Below are 23,216 nucleotides of genomic sequence, written 5' to 3' on the forward strand. Positions count from 1 at the left end.
GCCATAGAATTTTGGTTGGGTCTATTTCCCATCCTTCGATGCACATACATGTTACCAACAAGTCCAAAGTGGTTGTTGCTACCTCCTGCTCATGTGGCCCAATCAGAAAATGTCAACAATATGGTGTACCAATGTGATATTTTGTGGCAGAGACTGATGATCAAGATCCCTTTTAGCTAACTTAAGACACAGGGCTGGGGAGTTAATATATCCTTAAATTAAAACTGTAAAGGTATACTGCTGGTCTTGCCAACTGAAAGCAAATTGCTTCTGGTGGTCCTTATGGACAGGTACTGAGAAAAGGGCATTTGCTAGATCAATAGCTGGATATCAGGTACCAGATGTGTTAGTCTGCTTAATAAGGACACCACATCTGGTACAGCAGCTTTAATCATAGTCACAACTTGATTGAGTTTTCAATATTCAACTGTCATTCTCCATGATACATCTGTCTTCTGCACTGGCTGGTAGGATAGTTAAAGAGAGATGTGCTAGAAACCCCTTGCTACACACACCCAAGCACAACTTTCAGGTCCTTAATGGTGCCACTAATTTCTTCTCTTCCTCTAGGGATACGATACTGTTTTTTATTCACTATTTTCCCTAGCAAAGGCAGTTCTAAAGGCTTCCATTTAGCCATTCCAAACATAAGAGCCCTCACTCCACAGGTCAGGGAACCAATGTGAGAATTCTTTCAACTTCTAAATATATCTATTACAATTATACATTCTAGGACTAGAAATAACTACAAGATGAGTTCAGAGACCCACTGGACCAATTTTGAGTCTGCCGTCAGCCAAAACTCTATTAATCATCTGGCCTCCATAACCTCCTATTTCAACAGGAGGGCCACAATGTTTCTTAGGATTTCCTGGTCTCAGCATCAATTCAGAACCAGGATCTAACAGACCCGGAGAAGTCTGATTGTTTCCTTTCCACAGTGTAGTTACCCTTGTAAAAGAAGCTGTAGGTCCCTCTAGGGAAGGAATGGACAGCGTCGAATGAACTTTAAAGGTATTTTATCAAATTCCTTCCTCAGAGGAACCTGACTACTCCTTAATTAAAGGGGGGGGGGGTCTATAAACTGAAGTCTGGAAATTGCTCACAGGGTGAGATTCCTTTTTGCTATGATCCAACAGGCCACTAATAAAATGTTCCACAGGCTTGCTTATAGCTTGATCTTACAGAGGCAATTTCTCTGTTGAAGTTTTCTCCTTTCAGATGACTTAAGACTAGCCAGCATAGATACCATAATATGAATATCGCACAGTAAAATTTAAACCACATTATTTGGAATAACTCTTATTCCTGTTGGTGCTACCAATAAGCCATTGACAGTTTAATGACATAATCATACACACAGATGTCCACCCCTTGTGTCTGGTGAGAACAGCACATCATGTGTGAGCAGAGAGACTAGGAGAGGCCACGTTAGGACAGTGCTAGATAAAACCAGCCCTCCTATAACCTTGACCTTGGACTTTTAGCCTCCAGAACTGTGAGCACATAAGTTCCCACTAATCTGTGGTATTTTGTGTGACAGGCCTCACATACACACACACACAGAGAAAATCACCCAGGTAGGGGGCCAAATGCCCTTGGGTTGTAAGATTAGGAAAAGAAAGAAAGAAAGAAAGAAAGAAAGAAAGAAAGAAAGAAAGAAAGAAAGAAAGAAAGAAAGGAAGGAAGGAAGGAAGGAAGGAAGGAAGGAAGGAAGGAAGGAAGGAAGGAAGGAAGGAAGGGAGAGCGTGCACTGGCATTTTGATAGTTAGGAAAACAATACACGCTTAATGTAGACTCCGAGGTCTGTTCTGTAGCAAACAACCACCTGCTCAAGCTTGGCCTACAAAGCCTAGTGCTCCATGTGTCCAAACTCTGGGTGCCGTAGCCTCCTCAGGCCCTGTGCTGACCCACACATAACAAACCCTTTTGTGGTTTAGCTGAGTAAGCAGGATCAAGGATGCTTTTCTTCTCTGACTCTGTTCTCCTGGCAGAGGCTCCATGTTCACATGTGTCTCCAAATCCTACACTTCCTAAGTTACAAAAACTAATTGAAATACCGTATCAGAGCTGGTATTTTAATAAGTCGTCAACTCATTTTTGTTATCGAGTGTCCTAAAATATCTTTTCAAGTGATTTCCCAAGCTAGTCACCAAGTATCTTCAAGGCTCAGGAGGGAGGTTAGCTGGTAATTTGTATCGGGCAAGTGCTCACTCAGCATTCGCTCAGTGAGAGACCCAGTCTGAGCTTGGAGCTGCACACTGCAGGTTTGTTTACTTCACTGTCTGATCAAGGGACCACCGGGTGAGCATCACAAGGCACCAGGTAAGAGCAAGCAGCACCAGGGTACCATAGATAGAGAGGAGGCTGAGTGTCTCGGTGTGCCCACAGAAAGAGAAGTAAGTGTTCATCATGTTGGAGGTGTGGCAGGGCTGCTGAGCATCTTCCTTCCCTTCACATGTCACTCACTCACTGATGACTCACTCCTTCCATAGAAGTTCCTCAGTAAGTCCTTCTCATGGCCACTCCCATGGTGGGGTCATCCCAATATACTGATAAGATAAGCAGAATGGTGCTCAAAAGCCCCCAGCTCAACTGAGAGCCCTAGGCATAAAGCAACACATACACACACAAGCAACACACACACACATACACACACACAGGGTGGGGGTGGGGATCTAGTCCTGAATAATGTGTGTCCGTTATCCAGTGATGAGCAACTAGACTTCTGGGGTCAAGGCCAGGGTTAGCAGACAAAACTGGCCCAGGCCTAAGGCTCAGGAAAGAGGCAGTGTGAGGCTGGAATAACAGACAGATCCATAGGAGTTGCCAGCAGCCCAAGACTAAGAGCCCCACCCTTCCCCGTTCTGGCCCCACTGAGTCCTGTAGATGCTAGCAGACTGTGAATAAGGCAGGCCAAGTGGATAAACTCAAGCCATGTCCTAAACACGATGTCTTATGAGAGAACTTGTAGCAACCTATGAAATGCATCTTGGGACTGTTCCATCCAGCCTACACACTGTGCTCCAAGCCCAGCATTTGCCTGCACACTATGATCACAGCACAGCATCTGCCATACTCCTGCTCTCAAACGCACCAGTTCCGGATTCACAAAGTCAGTACCCAAGGAAAAAGTGAAATAGCTTTTGCAAAACTATAGTTAGACAAGCAGACAATTAACCGCATTTTGAAACAAAGAATGATGAATAATTAAACTATTGTTTCTTTACAAAACTGATTATGACTTGATAATTTTCCCTGTCTCTGGGTAATTTCAGGCAGATAGCCAAGAACAGATGCTCTCATGTTTAGACAAGCTGTCCTTGGAAACTTCAGGCTCACAAAAGCTTGTGGCACAAGCCTATAATCCAAACTACTGGACTAAAAAGCAGTGGATAACAAGTTTAAGCTCTGCCTGAGCTAGAGTAATTTCAAGACCGGCCCAGGTAATTTGTTAATCCTGAGATTTGCTGAAGAAAAACCAGTTCCACTATTTTGAGCCAAAATTGAAGCAGGCTTTATTAAATACTGAACAAGGTAAGACTTTGGTCAGGGCCACTACCTGGAATTCCCAACTGAGTTGGCCCGAAGACATGTGTTGTAGGGGCTTTTACAGACAAAACCGTAAGACACCATACTTTCCCATGAGGCTTTGTTATTTTCCAAGAACTACAACTGTCAGCATCCCAGGAAGTTACAGGTTAATTTGGGGTATTACAAACTTAGCAAGACACTGTCTCAAAAAGTAAAAACAACAACAACAAAAACCCAGAAGTTCCTGCACAAAGCTGCACAAAGGAGTAAAAATCAGAACACCAGGACGGAGGTTCGACCTGTGTCGCTGGTACAATGCTAGGAGACTAAGAAGGACAAAGAAAACAGTGAGTGTATATACTCACCGGACAGCAGTGCCAGGGGACACGGGCTCCAATCAAGAGAAACAGCCACAGAGAATATTTTAAGGGTGACCAGACAGGCATTGAGGATCAATGTCAGGTCTTGTGGCCTTCACAGGCACTACACTTATTGTGATGTACTTACATATATATGAGGGCAAAACAATCATACACATAAAACAAAAACTTTCACTTTTTAAAAAGGCTATGCACAAATGTTGGTCTAAGAATAAGGAAAGGCTGTGAAACTAGAAGGAAACCACAGGAGGGGGAAAGAGGTGTTTCTAAGGAAGCAGGGAGGCCAATACGACACAGGGGACAGAAACAGAAAGGAGACTACTTGGGAACCCATGCAAGGGTAGAAGGAACTGGGAGGAAGACCAACAAAACCAAATTGTGTTTGAATGCCATGATGAAACCTAGTACTTTGTATAGTAATTTATAAAACAAAAAGGAAGGAGTGTGCTTGCCTAACTATAGCACAAACAGAAAGATAAATGATGACATGTTCCTGTTAATATATACAAGGTGTCCCATTTTCTTCCTCTTCTATATGCAAATGAAAGCCCTTCTCAGAAAGACGGAAACATCCACTTTCAAACTGTTCAAACTAATAAGAAATCATTTCTAAAGCCTGCCTAATTGAATTGTTCCTTTTTCTCCCATGTTTAACACAGCTAAACACGGAACTAAGATTAAGCAAGGCTTAATCTGCAGCCACTTTTATCATATATGTAACTGCTATGACAGCGTGGGTAAGATGCTTATAACTAAAAACCATTAGGTCAAATGTGGAGGTGCACATCTTTAATCCTAGAACTCAGGAGGCAGAGGCAAGCAGATCTAAGATCAAGTTAGAGGTCAGCCAGGGCTACAGGATGGAGACAAACAACAAATGAATAAGCAAGCAGGCAGGCAGGCAGGCAGGCAGGCAGGCAGGCAGGGAAGCAGGCAGGCAGGGAAGCAGGCAGGCAGGAAAGCAAGCAGGCAGGCAGGCAGGCAAGCAAAGGAACTGGAGAAACGGCTCCATGGGTAACGGCACTTGCTGCTCTTGCAGAGGACCCAGGTTCAGTTCCCAGCACCCACATGAGAACTCACGATGGCTATAACTTCAGTCCTAGGGGATCTGATAACCTCCTCTGGCTTCAGCAGGCACTGCACATATACACATGCAGACAATACTCATATGCATAAAATAAAAATAAACAAAATTCTAAGAACCAAAACAACAGACCTAGTGCTACTAAAGAAGAAATTCACTTATAGTACCCAAAAGTTCCAAATGTCAATTTCAAAAGCAGCAACTCAGAAGTTCAAAGAACAACTCCAACAACAAATAAATCAGTCTGGCTTACAATATTACAGGGATGAGGCAATGAAATTGTACCTGTCCACATATCACATACATTGGCCCTCATCCTCAGTTGGCAGCCACTAGAGCCACTCCCATAATACAGTGGTCTCTTTGCCCCTCCCCACCCCATACTTGGACACTAGGCTTCATGACACTGCCCCAAGCAGCCTGCGCACTAAGTCTGGGTCGCACCAAGCTGCCATTCTTTCTTTTTATTTTAACTGTGTAATGCAGACTTCTGATCATGTCACTCTCCAGCTTGCATCTCCAATAGCTTTCTCTGCCCACAGCTGTGTTGTCCAATTCATGTCCCGTGGAATTCTGGTATGTCTCACCATAGCAACAAGTACAAATTTCTGTTTGTCTATTTCATTCATTCATTCATTCATTCATTGCGTGTGCATGTGTGTCCATGCGCATGTGCGAGACAATGCAGAAATCAGAAAACAACTTTCCAGAGTCCATTCTCACCTTCCACTTTGCTGATGCTGTCTCTCTTATTTCGGACTCTGTACTGCTAACACCACATTGGCTGGCTGACTAGTTTCCAGCTGTTGTCCAGTATCCATCTCCATCTTGCCTCCCATCTCCAAATAGGAATGATGGGATTACATATAACAGCCCCACTCCACTTACCTCTTACCTGGCTTTGACATCCAGGGATCTCATGAGGCTTACAAAGCATGCACTTTTACCCACTGAGCCATTGTCTTAGTTAGGGTTTTACTGCTGTGAACAGACACCATGACCAAGGCAAGTCTTATAAAAAACAATATTTAATTGGGGCTGGCTTACAGATTCAGAGGTTCAGTCCATTATCATCAAGGTGGGAGCATGGCAGTATCCAGGCAGGCATGGTGCAGGAGGAGCTGAGAGTTCTATGTCTTCATCCAAAGGCTGCTAGTGGAAGACTGACATCCAGGCAACTAGGGTGAGGGTCTTATACCCACACCCACAGTGACACACCCATTCCAACCAGGTCACACCTATTCCAACAAGGCCACACCTTCAGATGATGCCACTCCATGGTCCAAGGATATACAAACCATCACATTCCACTCCCTGGTCCCCATAGACTTGTTCAAAAACATGAGTCTATGGGGGCCATATTTAAACATAGCATAATGCAAAATGCATTTAGTCCAACTTTCAAAGTCCTCATAGTCTATAGCAGTCGCAACAATGTTAAAAGTCCAAAGTTCAAGGTCTCTTCTGAGATTCATTCAACTTAATTAACTGTAATCCTCAAAGCAAGGTAGGAAACCAGCTGGGCAAACGCCAAACTCTGCATCTCCATGGCTGATGTCAAAGCGGTATTTCTCCTGGGCTGGTTCTACTCCCTGTTAGCAGCTTTCCTCAGCATGTATCCCATGGCTCTGGCATCATTAACATCTTTGAATCTCCAAGGCAATTTCAATGTTACAGCTTCTTGTTTCAGTGTCTGGGATTCCACTTGATCTTTTGGGCTCGTCCTAAGGGTCCATCACTTCTCCAGCTCTGTAGCACTCTAAGCTCAGGTTAATCCACTCCACTACGGCTGCAGTTCTTGGTGATCACTCCATGATACTGACATCTCCAATACACTGGGATATTCCACTCCAACTAGGCTTCACCAATAGCCTCTCATAGGCTCTCTTCAGGGTGCCAAGCCTCAAATCCTTTGCATGACCCCTTTCGTCCTGGGCCATCAACTACAGCTGAGGCTTCACCTTCTCCAATGGCCTTCCTTGGCCTCTCACAGTGCTAAGCCTCAGCTTCTCTCCATTATCCCTTCATTTCTTCACAAGCAGTACCACCGGAGTGACTCTTACATATTACCAAGTCCAGCCGCAGCATGAGGTGCAACCTTGGTTATCTCTGGAACACAGCTTCTTTGTGCTCTCAGAAAACAATTTCCAGAAGATTTCACCTCAGTGATGCTTGTCTCTTCTTAATCACTGCTAATTCCTTAGCTCCAGCTAACCAGCTTCAATTTTCCCAGTAGTTCCTTCCATTCTTAACTCTAGAGCCAGAGTCACATGGCTGAAGCTGCTGAGTTCTGCTGCTTGCAGGAACTAGAACATGACCCACTTGTACTATTACATTATCACTAGCTTTTTGTTTTCTAAATCCTTCACTGCCTAAGCTTGGCTATCCTGGTTCTTGCTCTGTAGATTGACCTTGAATGCAGAGATCAGCATGCCTGTCTCATGGGATTAAAGGTGTGTACCACCATGCCTGGATCTAATTAAACTGGGTAGAATCTTGCCCCAAGATTCCACTCCCTTAATCTGTTATCTCCTAGAACACAAGATTTTTGCTCCATTTCACTTCCTTGTACTCCTTTAATACTTGAACCATATATTTCATATTTTTCCTTTCTAAACTTGCTATTCTTGTTTAAACTTCTCTTCATAAGACTTAACCAGAGAACAAAGTCTCTGCTGGGCTTTTTTGAAACTTCTTTTGTCAATGCAATTAATCCAAGTCTCTTCACCTTAGCCTCAGGCAAACTTTTTAGACAAGGGCAAAAAGTAGCCACATTCTTCACCAAAATACCACAAAACCAGTCTTTACGCCACATTCTGAAATTCTCCTTTGAAATCTTTTGGGCCAGGTCAATACAGTTCAAATCACTCCCAGCAACTAAGTCTTCCATATTCCTACTAGGATGACCCATTAAGCCCCATTTAAAGCATTCCATTGCTTTCCAAATACAAAGTCCCCAAATCCAAGTTCTTTCAAATAAAAACATGGTCAGGCCTATCACAGCAATACCCCACTCCCAGTACCAACTTCTGTCTTAGTTAGGGTTTTACTGCTGTGAACAGACACCATGACCAAGGCAAGTCTTATAAAAAACAATATTTAATTGGGGCTGGCTTACAGATTCAGAGGTTCAGTCCATTATCATCAAGGTGGGAGCATGGCAGTATCCAGGCAGGCATGGTGCAGGAGGAGCTGAGAGTTCTATGTCTTCATCCAAAGGCTGCTAGTGGAAGACTGACATCCAGGCAACTAGGGTGAGGGTCTTATACCCACACCCACAGTGACACACCCATTCCAACCAGGTCACACCTATTCCAACAAGGCCACACCTTCAGATGATGCCACTCCATGGTCCAAGGATATACAAACCATCACAGCCATACTTGGACTGATGCCAAGGATTTACATGAAAAAGTACATTTTAAAAAAGAGAAAGGGCCAGGTGATGGTGGTAAATGCCTTTAATTCCAGCACATGGAAGGCTGAGAGCAGCCTGATCTATAAGCAAGTTAAAGACAGACAGGCACAGACAGACAGGCAGAGCCCCCCCCCCTCTCACACACACACACACACACACACACACACACACACACACACTGTCCCTGTCCCTGCAGTTTCCATTGCTCCCAGTATATCTCTCAGAAAGAAAACACTAGCAAAATTCCAGTGGCTGACAATTTGACCATGCTTGGATGACTGGCATGAGTCTCCCTTGTGGGGATGGGGTGGGCTTCTTATTATATCATTAGAACTGTTCCTCCACTGGTGTTCTCTTGTGCTTAGGAGAGTGATGATACCCAAGACATAGGGACTGGCAGGGTCCAGAATAGACTGCTGGGTAGTCTTCATTTACAGAAAGCAGAAGCTGAGCCTTGAGACACTGAGTAGATTGCTCCAGCCGCCCACTGAGCAGCTTCCAGGTCAGCATGAGTTCACAGGGTTCCCTTTCACCCATGGACCACCTCCACAACCTTGACTCAGCCTGAACACAGGAAACAGCCTGTGTCAGCCTGAATGCTCAGACAGAACTATGGTGTATCTGCTCCACTCAGAAGAGCAGGTATACACTCACGAACCAGGCTCCACCCTAAGAACATCACCAAGCATCCCCAGTGCTCATCATGACAGCCAGAAGTTATGTTTTCTCCAGGAAGGAACTGCCTGTTGCCTGTCACTAACAGGCGATGGATCAATCTGCAAGTTCCTATTTCTTAGCAAGCATACAGCTAAGAATGCCATCCTCACACAATCAATACTGCCCAGTCCCCACTTCTCCCTTGCGACCCTCACAGCTCCCCTAGAGCAGCCAACTACAGGTTTGGGTACATAGCAACCACTTGATTCATGTTCTAGTAAGCTTTCTGTCAACTTGACATAGCTAAGGTCATCTCTGAAGAGGGACCTCAATTGAGAAGATGCTTCCATCAGATTGCCTCTTGATTAATGATTGATGAGGGAGGGTACAGCCCACTGATTGTGTATCACTCCTGGGCAGGTGGTCCTGAGTAGTATAAGAAAGCAAGTGGATCTCTGTGAGTTCAAGACTAGTTTGCTATACTTAGTGATTGCCAGGACAGCCAGGACTATATCTGTCTCAAAAGTAAAATAAAAGAAAGCAGGCTGCACAAGCCATGGGAAACAAGCTTAGTTATAGCATTCCTCCCTGGCTTTTGCTTCAGTTCCTGCCTCCATATTCCTGCCCTGACCGCCCTCAGTGATAGACTGTGACAGGAAGTGAAAGCCATATAAACCCCCTTTCTCCCCAGATTGCTTTTACTTATGGTGTTTTATTCACAAGACTAGAAAGCAAGCTAGTAAAGTCTGTCCCTGGCAATCACACTACCAGTACATGCTCTTTTTTGACTCTTCCTTCCTCTTACCCAGAAAGGGCACAGTTCTATTGGACAGTACAGCCTTTTACCATCCGCAGCCAGCCTCTTCTCTCTAGGCACAGCCGCAAGAAGCATCAGCCCTCTGTGGTCCTTGGGCCAGCTTCCTCCCAGGATTTCTTAAGATCATCAATAACCTGTCTGTGACCCAATAAAAGGCCCATCTATTCCACACTCAATTCCCAATTACCTACCAAGGTTCCTACCCGCAGGCTATCTGGGTTGAAAATGTCCATTAGCTTCAACATCTCCCTCTTCCAAAGACCAAGAGACTCCACAGACCTCACAGGGCAGAGAGTCTCACAAGAGACTGCCCCAGAGATGCCAAAGCCACAACTACCACAGTGCACCTCTCCCCAACAATGACCCAAAAGGAGGGGACCTAGAGGAAGAAGGTTTTGTTGATATTGCTGCAGTTGTTTGGGTTTTAGGTGAATCATAATTCTAATCACCCAGCTGGCTCCCTGCTGGCTTTTCCAAGAACTTTTCGCAGGTACTTAGCCATCTATCAGCAGGATAAACAAAGAGAACCCATCATGCACAAAGTTCTTGTGAACCATCACCATTGAAATACCTGCCCACAGAGAGCGCCTAAGGAAGAGACACTTCATGGGAAAGCCTCAGCTGGGTCCTGTAATTTCAAGCCATTTTTGACACAGCATAGGAAGGATTCTTAGGTCACATGATTAACTTTAAAGCGAAGGTGAATCCAGGGCAGGTGTACTCTCACTGAGATCATCAGGCAAGGAAGTCATAGATCACTGTCATACTTACGGTTCAGTAAGTGGAACGGCATCTAATGAAAGAAAACACTGCAAATTATGTACCTGACAAGGAGTGAATAAAGACTCTAAGGGACTCAGGCAATTTAACAACAGAAAAGCAACTCATTCCATTTTGAGATGGTCAAAGGATATTTAGACAAAGGACAACTGGGTGTTTCTCAAAAGAAGTTATGTGAAGAGCATCACTAATCACCAAGGAGATATGAAGCAAAACCACAACGAGGGATCCCCACTTCCCAAGGGAATGACCGTTATTAAAAAGAAAAATGTTGGTGAGGATGTAGGGACATGAGAATCCTTAGATGACACTGAGCTGGTCCAGTCACTACGGAACAGTACATGGTGCCTCAAAAAATTAAAAATAGGTCTACCACAAGATCCAACAATTCCACTACTGAGTATTTATCCAAGGAATTAATAACACTGTCAAAAAAGCAACTAGAACCCTTCTTATTGTTATCACTGCCTATAATAACTGTTCTTTAATCTGCATTTCTCTTACTGCCTCTATGACTGGGCACATTCCTACACATTCCTATACAGTAGCCAGTTTGTGGCCTGCAGCCCCATCCCTTTTCAATGACTTGCTGGTGTGGGCTGGCTGCTGCTTTGCTCTGAATCCTCTTCTTCACCCATTCATGAAGTCACTCACTACACTTCAGACATGACAACTTTGGCAGAACTGCAGCAAACTTGTTGCCAGGTCAAGCTACTTGCTTTTCCATTTTGCTTCCTTTTTCCGAAACGTAACTTCTGTTTTCTTGGGGGGCTGGGAGGCTGGAGACTGAACTGAGGAGATATTGCAAGGTCTAATGCTTTTACCATGCCAAATGGTTCAGCCTTCCACTCTGGAATTTCCTCTTTCATTTCTAAATTTACCAAAGAGTGCCAGCCTGGGCCTGGGGAGGAAGTGGTTTCTAATAGTCTACAACTCAGCAAACTGTTGATGTCACTCTCAGAAGCCAGAAAACCCTCTCATGTCAGACAGTATTAAGGCAATGAGTAATTCCAGAGAATTAATTTAAAAGTAAAATTTGAATCTAAGTTCAATAAATTGATGATGAGATGTGTGTATGTATTTATATATTCTAGAATATATGTGTTGTCCTAGTATGCTTTCTAATGCTGTGATAGACACCATGACTAAATAAACCTAGGAGGAAAGGGTTTATGTAAGTTCCAGGTACCAGTCAATCACTAGCAAAGTCCGGAATTTGGAGACAGGAACTAATGCAGAGACTATGGGGGAATTCCACTTACTTGTTTGTTCCCTGTGACTTACTCAGCCTGGTTTTATGGCCCCTCGGTGGACAGGGCCCTCCTCCTTAGTCAATGCTCAAGAAAATGTCCCATAGACAAGCCCACAGGCCAATACCACAGAGACAATTCCTCAACAGAGACTCCCTCTCCGACGATATATTCAAGCCTGATCATCAAGGTAACAGAAACTAAAGAGCACAACTATAAAAATTAAAACACACACAAAACTTCTACCTATTAAATGTACAAATAAAACAAAGACAGTTCTCCAAGGAAGTATAAATGATTGATAAATACTTTTAAAACAATTAAGTATCTTCAGCCATCCAAAAAATGCATATTAAAGCTACTTTGAAATTCCATCTCACCCCAGTCAGAAAGATTACCATCAAGTTAAAAAAGATGAGGAGTTCCAGAGATGACTCAGTGGATAAACACACACACCGCTCCTTCAAAAGAGCCAAGTTCGGTTCTCAAACACCCATGTCCGGCAACTGACAACCACCACCAGTTGCATCTCCAGGGGATCCAATACCTTCTTCTGGCCTCTCTAGGCACCTATAGTCAGGTGTACATACCATAATTAAAAACTCATGAAACCTGAAAAAGGACAAGTGCCATTGAGGATGTAGGGAAACAACCCGTGTTTACAGCTGATGGCAATACCCAACCGTTAGAGCCACTACCCTATTCTGTTTACTACAAGAGACACTTGCACATCCATCTTTACTGCACCTCTTTTCAAAACACCCAGGGAATAGAATTAGCCCAGATATCACCCATTCTCAGAGTAAAAGATAACAAAAACAGGCCATATATACACATTGGAATCTTATTCAGCCATTAAAAAAATAAAATTGCGGGGGCTGGTGAGATGGCTCAGCAAGTAAGAGCACCCGGCTGCTCTTCCAAAGGTCCTTAGTTCAAATCCCAGCAACCACATGGTGGCTCACAACCATCCGTAACAAGATCTGACTCCCTCTTCTGGTGTGTCTGAAGACAGCTACAGTGTACTTACATATAATAAATAAATACATCTTTTTAAAAAATAAATAAATAAATAAATAAAATTGCAAAATCTGCAGCAAAGTGGAGCTGCAAATTCCTTTCTTGTTCCTTGAGAATTTCATATAAGGTGTTTTTATTACATTCACTTCCAACCCACCCGCTAGGTGCCACCCTCACCTCCTTGCCCTGCCTCTAGCTTTCTTGTTTTTTGTTTGTTTGTTTGTTTAAATAACGCACAGTCTTGAGTCTGAGCTACCCACATACTCTTGGGTGTAAGGGCCATCCACTGGAACGTGATCAACATACCTTACAGCAAAATGACTTCCCCCAGAATCCACTAACCAGTCACAATTCCTCAGGTACGAGTAGAGGCTTATTGACTGACTTACTCTTGGGCAGGCTTTGTGCAGACAACCACAGTTACTATGAACAACTGAAAAGCCTTAGATTAAGTTAGGTAACCCAGGCTCAGAAACACAAATACCACATGATCTCTCACATACGGATATCCTAGCTTCTAAAGGTTATACGTGTGCCCAGGCTATGGTGGCACAAGCACATCTTTAATGCCAGCACTTGGGAGGAAGAGGCAGGTGCATCATTGAGTTCGAGGCCAGCCTAGTTTACAAAAGCAAGTTCCAGGAATGCCAAGGCTGCACAGAGAAACCGTGTCTTGGGGGTGCTGGGATGGGGGGAATGTTTGTGTGGGTGGAAGAATACGTGTGAGGAGAACCGAGAGAACTAGAAAGGGGCCCAGGAGACAGTAGAAAAGAAGTGACCGGGTTGCTGAGAGCAACGACAGGACACATGAGCTACAGAAGAGGAAGAGGGGATGACGGGACAGGGAAGTGGGGGTTCACAGCTTCTCATAGCTTGTATGGATGAGTGGTACAGTTTCTTCTCAGCTAGACTCCAGAAGACAAGCAACTTAGTGTCCCCACAAAAGGAACACCGACCTGATCTCTGTGGGAGACGGCAGTTCTCTAAAACACAAGTTATTAAAATACCAAGACTCACCCCTGTGACAACTATCTAGGAAGTTTATGGTCAAAGTCAAATTCTAGTCTAGACATAGCTATGATGATAATCTTTAAATGAGATAAATATTAAAGTCAGTCAACTTTCAGCAAAGCAGACTACCCCAACTTAGGTGGATCTCATCCAATGAGCTAAAGGTCTTAAGAAAGAAAGAATACCGACAGCCCTCAAGAAAGAGAGCATTTTGCTTCTGTGTGGTCTTTGGTTTCAGGTTGCATGCAGCATTTAAGTATTCTGTGCGGTTCCAGCCTAGACTGCTTTGCAGAATCTGGATCTGCCAGTCTCCACAGCTGTGTGAAGCAACTCCCTAAAGTGGATCTCAGTGTTTCTGTCTGCCTCCCCCGCCCCACGTGTATACCCTATTTATTCTGTTTTTTCTGGAGAACTCTAGTTATAACGCTGATTACCACCCCCGCCCCTGACTCCTGCAATCAGAGCAAACAATAACACACAAATGGGTCTGTACAAACTCCTTCTGAGTCTGGTGTGTGGGACGGAAACAAAGCTGAATTTCAACAACCTCTGAGATTCAAGCACAGTCAAAGATCTCTGAAGGCAGCTGACCCCAGGGAGCCAAGAGGAGAAGGCTCCCTGCTTCTGTAGAGGCTGCTGCATGGTTTGTGGGTGGTAAACAAAAGAACATACTTTAAAATAGAAGAGCTCTAGGCTGGGGTGCAGCTTAGTGCTGCTGCAGCGCCAAGTAAGGCTCTGGGTGTGTGATTCTGAGGCAGGACAGAAAGGCAGTTTGAATTACATACGGGTGCATAAGAACGGATACCCTCACTCCAGAGCTGAAATTCAAGAATTCCAGCCCAATGCACATTTGCTGTGAAGGTTATGGAAATAGAGACAAGGCTTCCTTTATGTTAAAATAGCAGCTAACCAGGCTTAATGTGTAAGACCTTCAACAGATGTTCTAAATCCATTCATCTTGCTAGGACAAATACAATGCCAAAAACCAACTCGGAAGAAAATGCTTATCTGGCTTACAATTCCAGCTTACAGTCCATTGCTTCAGGGGAATCAAGTCAAGAACTGAAAGCATCACATCAACAGACAAGCACAGAGACAGAATAAATGCATGGACCCTTGCTTACTTGCTCTCTGCTAGATTTCTCTATCTACTTCTTTCCTGCATAGGGAATGGTGACACTCATAATAGGCTAGGTCTTCCATCATCAATTGGCAGTTGATAATCATCCTCTATAGACCTGCCTGCTGCTTGATCTCAGACACTCTCTCATTGGAACTCCCTTTCTCAGGTGGCTCCCTCCAGGTTAGTCAAGTTGACAAACCAACCAGCACAGTAAAGCCTCACTCCTATCCTGGATATTGTCTAGGAATCACACCAAAAAAACCCAAAAAAACAAAACCAAATAGACTATTAATTTTGTTTACAGTACAGATATCCTAACTCTCTGTATGTCGTGTGGCTATTGTAAAGGCAATTAATCATGTCTCTCTTAACTCTTGCACTAAACATCCATGTAAACATTTTCTTTTGGGCTGAAGAGATGGCTCAGTGGTTAAGATCACTGACTGAGCCGGGCGTGGTGGCGCACGCCTTTAATCCCAGCACTCGGGAGGCAGAGGCAGGCGGATTTCTGAGTTCGAGGCCAGCCTGGTCTACAAAGTGAGTGCCAGGACAGCCAGGGCTACACAGAGAAACCCTGTCTCGAAAAACCAAAAAAAAAAAAAAAAAAAAAAAAAAAAAAAACCCAAAAAGATCACTGACTGCTCTTCCAAAGGTCCTGAGTTCAAATCCCAGCAACCACATGGTGACTCATAACCATCGGTAATGAGATCTGATACCCTCTTCTGGTGGGTCTGAAGACAGCTACAGTGTACTTAATAATAATAATAATAATAAATCTTTTTTAAATTCTTTTAATAAATTACAACATCTGCTTCATGCTGGCCAGTCTCGATATTTGGGCAAGGAACTGGTTTTACCTGAGTCAAGACCCCAAATATTAAGAGGATTCAGTGTGGAGCTGTGCCTTAACTTGTGTTCCCACTGACAATTCTTCAGACCAAAGTCTTCCTTCATTGAGTGGCTTGAAGAAGAAATCCGATATTCTTGCCAGCTGTGCTAGCCAGGACAAGGTTACAAGCAATCACATTCAGGAGTGGAAACCACTGCTTTCTGACTATCAGTTTTTCTTCTCTGTGGAACAAAATCCCTGCATGAGCTTGGGGAATATAAAGTAAAGAACTTGACAAGTTTGGCCAGGAGAATGGATGTGGTGTGAATACAAATCACAGGCATTGTGGATTCAGGGTCATTATAGCTATCATTGTCCATCTGTTTCATTCATAACTAGAACCTTTGGAAGCCGAAGTTCAATGTCCACCATTTCTGCCTTCACAGCCAGGCTTGAAGAAGCAAGCATATTAACATTGGCTGGGGAGCAACTAGAAAGAACTATGAGTTTCTGCAGGGCTCACCCACCCCCTACTCCCTGCCACCTTCCCAGAAGCCGAAGGACAACATGGTTTCTTTAGGACCATCTGCTCAGAAGCTGTTAATGAAAATCTTTTAAAAATATTACAGATACAAATGTTGTGTTTAAAGTATGCTGGAAGCCTTCCATTAGATACTTTGTAACCTGGGTTACAAAGGCTACTGGTAGCCATCAGTTCTCCAGATAAACAGAATAGTAAAATAGCTTTAAAAAAAATCATAATATTACCTAATTTTCATTACATGTAAATAACCAAGATATTCAAATTGAAAGGCAGAGATATTCAAAATGGTTTTAAAAAATCCAAAGGAGCCATGAGGAACACATTTTAAAGACACTAAAGAAGTGAAACAAAAGAATGGAAAAGGATACCCCAAACAAGCATGGTGCAATAAGCCTTTAACCTCGGACTCAGGAGGCAGAAGCAAGTGGATCTCCATGAGTTCAAAGCCAGACTGGTCTACATAGTAAGTGCCAGGCCAACCAAGATTACATAGTAAGACCCTGTCAGAAGAATAGCAAAGATACAAAATGAAAAGCAAAACCCAAAAATAATGGCAATGACTAGCCTGATACAGAAAAAGGAACTTGAAAATAAAAAAAATTATTACTAAAAGAAACATAGCCAAACATTGTGGCACTTGCTGGGCACCCCATCATTCAGAAGGCAAGACGATGACTGTGTGTCTGAGACCATCCTGGACTGCATAATGATACCAGACTAGCCAGGGCCTTGGCAGGCCTATGAAAGTCGATCACAATCCAGCACTGTGATATAACAGTTACAAGCATACAGGTACCTTACAACCCAGTCAACACATGCAGCTACAGGTGACAAGGAGGAAAAATCCTTGCTTGTGTAAAGCAGTTATTTATGAAAAGAATTCTCAACAAAGTTGCATGATGTAAAAATGTATATGCTCTAGAAGAATAGAACCCTAATTTATCCCTAGCAGTTGCTACTAAGTGAAACAGATCAAAAACTGTGTTTTAGACAGACACTGAGGGCGATGGGGACTGAGAGGTTAGCTAAAGCCAGGAAGGTACCCTGCTGTAATACTGATTCAACAGATGACTGAGGGTCCAACATTTAGAGGACAGTATTTTGTACCTTTTCTTCTAATTTTTTAAACTGGCAAATTTAAGGACCTAATGATTGAACTCAACACCTGGCTTTCCATCTAATCTTGGACTATTTCATCTGTCCATGCTTCATCCACCAAGTGTGGTAAATAACAGCTGCATCTATTTCAAGGACTGGGCAAATAATACGTGAACTGAGAAGTCAGCAAACTACAGGACGTCGTTTTTTTACATAAAGAATTTCACTGGCAGACAGCCACACCCACTCATTTTCCACGAGGCTCTAATGCTACAGCACATAAACAAGGCCCGCAGAACAGAGACTATTCATGATCTTCACCTTTACCAGAAAGGGAGCACTGGCTTACAAAGATGCACGAAACATAGGATGTCTTAAGAACATGAGCACAATTTCCCTTCCCTGGTGGTTTGAACTGGAATGGTCCCCAGAGTCTCATCTATTTGAATGTTCCCTCGTCTGACAGTGGCAGTATTTGAGAAGGATTACAACAGTGGTTCTCAGCCTTCCTAATGCTGCCACCCTTTAATAAAGTTCCTCATGCTGGGCTGACCCCCAGCTGTAAATTTTGCTACTGTTCAACATGATGTACTAACCAGAACCCCGGAGCTCTTGTCTCTAGCTGCATATGTATCGAAAGATGGCCTAGTCGGCCATCAATGGAAAGAGAGGCCCATTGGACTTGCAAACTTTATATGCTCCAATATAGGGGAATGCCAGGGCCAAAAGAATGGGAATGGGTGGGTAGGGAAGTGGGGGGCGCTATGGGGGACTTTTGGGATAGCATTGGAAATGTAATTGAGGAAAATATGTAATAAAAATATTAAAAATCAAAAAAAAAGAATTAAAAAAAAAAGAATCATAATGGAAATATTTCCAATGGTCTTAGGCAACCTTTGTGAAAGGCTCGTTCAGTCCCCAAAGGGACCTCAATGTACAGGCTGAGAAGTGCTGTATTGGAAGGATTAGAAGTGCCACCTTGCTGGAGAAAATGTGTCACAGCCGCTGGGCTTTGAGATTTCAAAAGCCCATGCCAGGCCTCTCTCCTCTCTCTACCTCCCCCTCTCCCTGTCTCCCTCTCTCTGGATCAGGATGTAGCTCTCAGCTACTGCTCCAGTGCCAGGCCTACCACAATACTCCTGCCATGAGAATGAACTAAATCTCTGACACTTGCAAGCAAGCCCTCAATTCAATGTTTTCCTTTATAAGAGTTGCCTTTGCTGAAGCGTCTCTTCACACCAATACAACAGTGAGACACCTTCAGAGTGATGTCCTGGAGCATGTACTCAAGGATACTGACACAAGATCAACTGGAGTGGAGATAAATGTTAAAGCACAATATTAGGCGCTGAAGAGATGGCTCGGTGATTAAGAACACTGGCTGCAGAGGACCCTGGTTCAATTCTAAACACCCTCATGGCAGCTCATTATCATCTACAACTCCAGTCCAGGGGATTTAATGTCATCTTCTGGCACCAGGTGCACACGTGGTGCATGGACACTTGTGTCAGAAAAATACCCAGAAGACCGATCAAATACATTATAACACACCCACACTAAAGACACTGCCTATCAATGATTTGGCCAGTTATCACAGCACTCCTAGAACTATATGATGTAATTAATATCTGTACCTATTTTCATTTGTCTAATTAAACTCTGATGCAGGGATAGAATTGTGCAGATATACTTTAGCATATATCCCTATGGTTTGAGCAACACATGACTGTATTATACAATCAATAGAAAGAATTATTGAACTCAGCCGGGAGTGGTGGTGCACGCCTTTAATCCCAGCACTCAGGAGGCAGAGGCAGGCAGATTTCTGAGTTCGAGGCCAGCCTGGTCTACAAAGTGAGTTCCAGGACAGCAAGGGCTACAACAACAACAACAACAAAACAAAACAAAACAAAAAAAAAACCAAGAATTATTGAACTCTCTGTAAATAGAAACATTTAAGGAATTCCAGCTGAGCATCAATAAGTGAAAATGTGTAACACATGGAATGCAATCGGTGTTACAGAAACTCCAATTCAAACAAAAGAAAAGAGGCTAAAGTCAGAGCAGAATGTTTCAGTACACATACAGTTGTACATACTTCTGAACTATTTAAAAAATTGTTGAGGTGGTGTTTGTAAATTTTCTCACCTTTAAAAGTACTATTTCAGGCTAGATTGTATCTTATTTCTGTAATGTCAGCACTCAAGGAGCTGAGATAGACAGGAAAGGTGGTGGTATTCACACCTCCAATCTTAGCACTCAGAAGGTGGAGGCAGGAGAATCAGGAGTTCAAGCCCCAGCAGGACTTTGTGAGACCCTATCTCAAGCCCCTTCCCCTCCCTACACACAAAAAGGCTAATGTAGAGGCACCATGAATTCAAGGCTGTCTGGGCCATGGAATGAAACCCTGTCTCAAAACTCAGGAGGGGTAAAGATGGCTCTTCAATTAGAAGCTTTTCAGGAGAATCTATGCTGAGTTCTCAGCACCCACATGGAAGCTCACAATAGCCTTTATCTCCTGATAAAGAGATCCAATGGCGTCTTCTGGTCTCCACAGGCATCTGATGAATGTGATGCACACAAACTCATGCAGGCCACAACAACCACACACTTGTCAAATACATATTTAAAATTGCTTTTTTTTTTTTTTTTGAAATGGTAAGATAAAGGGAAAGAGAGAAGAATGTTTTAGTCTTTCTTCCAGGTTGTATCCAGAACTACATTTTTTTAAAAACAAGTCCTTATTTATTATTTGGTATGGTGTGTGTTCATAGGGAGAGGGAGTATTTCAGCACAAATCACCGTGTCCTTGTGGACGTCAGAGGACAATTTTCAGGAGTTAGTCTTTTCCTTCCACTGTGGGTTGTAACTCAGGTTGTCAGACCTGTCTGTCACCTATACCTACTGTGTGTCACCTATACCTACTGTGTGCCACCTATGCTCACTGTGTGCCACCTATACCCACTGTGTGCACCTATTCTCCCTGCGTGCCACCCCACCTTCCCAAGGCTCTACTTTTCAAAGCACTGACTTTACTTCTTACAAACATATTTGACTAGTGTTTTTGTAACCAAATAATATTTTATATATATATATATATATATATATATAAAATCATTCATTTTTCACTTTAATGGTGTTTGGCTGGTAAAACACCTTGGATGGCCTTAAATATAGCCACCCCCTCCCCAACACCCCCATACTTTTTACTGAGAGCATAGAACCATCTTAAATGCAGACTCCAAGATTGCCACAGGACTTTCTGGAGAAAGCAAAATAGCACTATGAAAAGATCAGCAGTTGCCAAGATTTGATGGTATGAAAGACCTCACTACAAGGGACACAGGAAAGAAAATCTTGAGGTGATAGGAACCGGTTTGGCATCTTAATTACAGTGGCAGTCAACACTCCAAAGCATGAATATTACTATATGTAAAGTTAAAAACATGCTTAAGTGCCAGGGAGATGGCTCAGCAGATAGCCGATAGCCGTACAGGAGTTCAGATCTCAGAACCCACATAAACGCCAATGGGCATGGCAACCTCCCTCAAGTCCCATTGCTTCCAAAGCGGAGACAGGGGACCTCCAAAACAAACTGGCGAGCAAGACTAGTCCAATCAGTGAACTCTAAGTTCAGCTGAAAGACCTTGTATCAAAGAATAAGGTGGAAAACGCCAAATCAGCCTCGGGCCTCTACATGCACAAACACATTCACACACCTGTGCACCCACATCTAAAAACACACATACCACAAACACACACATACAATGTTTATTCTTTTAAAAAACCTTAATACATACTTCCTCAAATACACAAATACTTAGAGGATGTATTTTCTTAGAGGGACTTTTCAACTGCAGCATTTTATCAATGTTACAGTGAATATGCTGTTAGGGGAAGAGGGAAAAAGAAATATTCCCCGCAACATTCCTACTGAATTCTTACAATGCATGTCTGCAGTAACTTACATGTATTTAAAAGCTGAATTAATTCTTTCAGGCTATGTGCTTGTAGGCTTTTTGGTAAGAACCACTAACATACTCAGAACTAGGACAAGGCTGGTATTCAGGCATACCACCGGTCTCGCGTGCTTCAACTTCCAGCCAGTGAACTTGGCCAGGGTCTAGGATCAATACCCCCACCTTGGCAAGCGCTGATCTCAGTATCAGTACCTGCAGGAGTACCCCAGTACCAGCGGTGCTTCAAACACGACTCAACTAAGCGATCTGTTAGCCGATAACCAAGAGAAATCTCTGGGCTCACCCATGCAACACACGGATTGCCTGATGCTTCCCTCTGCCTCGCCCCCTCACCGATCCCCAGTTGCATATCTCTTCCTTCTTTTCTCACACTCACGAAATGTTACAAATTACGCAGATGCTTTAGACTTAAAGTACAAAATTCGTTACGAATGTGCGGCGGCGCACTACTGCTCCTGAACAATCCCGTTTCCTTAACAAAGCCCAAAATGCCTCTCTCCAAGAATCTGAGGACGGCTTCCCTAGACCACACTCTCCTTCCTTTCCTCTGAAGGCAGAACCATGGTGGACTCGGGTTGTTTTGCCACTTTAGTGCAACATAAATATCCGTCGCTCCTTACTTTTCAATAGTAAAATATTAAACATTAACGTTGTCTCTTCCTCTTTGGAGCTAAACCTCGTGCCGGAAGCGCGAGATCTGGGATCCTAGAATCCAGGGTGAGTCGGGGCGGGGGTTCGGGGACTCCGGGGTCCGGGACGCGGGAGCCGGGCCACCGGAGTGCAAGTTGCGCAGCGCGGAGGGAACAGGGAATCTGCATTAGAGAGCCCGTGGCCCGGGGATTCTGGAATGTGATTCCGGGGAGGGAGCCCTGGAGCCGCCGAGCTGGGCCGGGAGTCCCGGGCTCCGGAGCTGCGGTGCAGAGACCGGGAGACTCGAGAGCCCAGGAGGCAATCCCGGGAGGCCGTGCAGTCCCGGAGGCTCCGCCGAGGCCGTCTGCAGGCTCGCCCCACCGGACTACAGTGGAGCAAGGACCCCGAGGCCAGGCGACCGCCCTTACCTGGTCTGCGCCGCCTTCGGTTGTCCAGGGCGGGCCCCGGGAGCTTTCCTACCCCAATGAGTCACTTGGGCGGGTCGGGAATGCACCAGGAAACACCCGGCCTCCTCCCCTTCCTCCGGGGCGGCGCTCCTCGGCTCGGCCTCTTCCTCCCGGCGCTCCTCCCTCCTCCCGCTGGCTGCCTTGGGTCCGGCTCCTCTAGGCCAGCCCGGTCGGCCCCCAAGTCTCCCGTACCGTAGCCCCCCCTGCCGCTTGCTGCTCAGGTCACCGCAGCAAAGGAAGCCGGGATTTGCTTGGTGGGCTCCACCCGTCAAGCCGGCTGGGAGAGGATGGAGACTCAGCTCCACACTGCCAGGCTCACCAGCCTCAAGAGTTTTCCCTGATTTGGGGGACCTCTGTTGAGGCTAAGGCCAGATGAGGAAAGAATTCCAGGACTAGCCAGCATAGAGCTGGAAGTTTTACTAAAGATACTTTTTTAAAAAAAAAGGGAATTCATCATTATGTGTATGAACGTTTGGCTTCCTTGTGTGTCTATGCACCACGAAGAGTGCCTGGGGCCCGCAAAGGTCCAAAAAGGGCGTTGGATCCCCCAGCAATTGGGTGTGGGCCAGTGAGCCCATACATGGGTCATAGGAA

The 23,216-nt window shown here is 44.3% G+C and overlaps 1 protein-coding gene across 2 annotated transcripts in view; it reads right to left on the reverse strand.

Moving 5' to 3' along the window:
* Cyfip1 (cytoplasmic FMR1 interacting protein 1) overlaps positions 1 to 22,703 on the reverse strand; it is a 95,097-nt gene extending 72,394 nt beyond the window's left edge. For both annotated transcript variants that reach the window (XM_021166451.3, XM_021166452.3), the window contains exon 1: positions 22,584 to 22,703. The gene's annotated coding sequence lies outside the window, so the exon portion shown is untranslated. The remainder of the gene's footprint in view (positions 1 to 22,583) is intronic.
* Between the last annotated feature and the right edge of the window lie 513 nt (positions 22,704 to 23,216).

This window comes from Mus caroli, unplaced genomic scaffold (assembly GCF_978045245.1).
Source record: "Mus caroli unplaced genomic scaffold, Mus_caroli_1 scaffold_8, whole genome shotgun sequence".
In the NCBI taxonomy this organism is placed as follows: domain Eukaryota; kingdom Metazoa; phylum Chordata; class Mammalia; order Rodentia; family Muridae; genus Mus; species Mus caroli.